Genomic DNA, 496 nt, shown 5'->3' with positions numbered 1-496 from the left:
GGATAACTCTGATAGTTTAGAGGGCAAGTAGCGACCAGCACCTTTATTCAACAAATGGTCGGCAGAAAATTCTGAAAAGCTATACAACTTCTAAGAGGAATAATATATATCCCTAGAGTATGAATTCATCCTTAAGGGGCTGTTTGGTTGTAAGTTTTTACTATGTAAAAGGATAAAAAGTATAAAAAAATAGGTCCCAATGTCTGATTTCCTTCTTTTTAATTGTTTGTTTGTAGTTGTGAAAATAGTATAAAGTGATTTACTATGTTGATGTGATATGGATTCACAAATCCCTTCAAAATGGTCTGATTTTGAAGGAAAGCTGACATATGTGTCAGAAGTGAGGGTGCTAGGCCAATGGAATCATTTGAGTAGGGACCACAGAATAACCACTTTTTACACTTTCCAAACAAGCAATTAAAGTTACATTTTGCAAACCAAACAAGTAATTTATGATTCCAATAGAATATAAAACAAACAAAAAAAAATTGCTCAG

This window comes from Asparagus officinalis, unplaced genomic scaffold (genome assembly GCF_001876935.1).
Source record: "Asparagus officinalis unplaced genomic scaffold, Aspof.V1 AsparagusV1_Un154, whole genome shotgun sequence".
Taxonomy (NCBI): domain Eukaryota; kingdom Viridiplantae; phylum Streptophyta; class Magnoliopsida; order Asparagales; family Asparagaceae; genus Asparagus; species Asparagus officinalis.
This window is presented reverse-complemented; position numbering follows the sequence as displayed.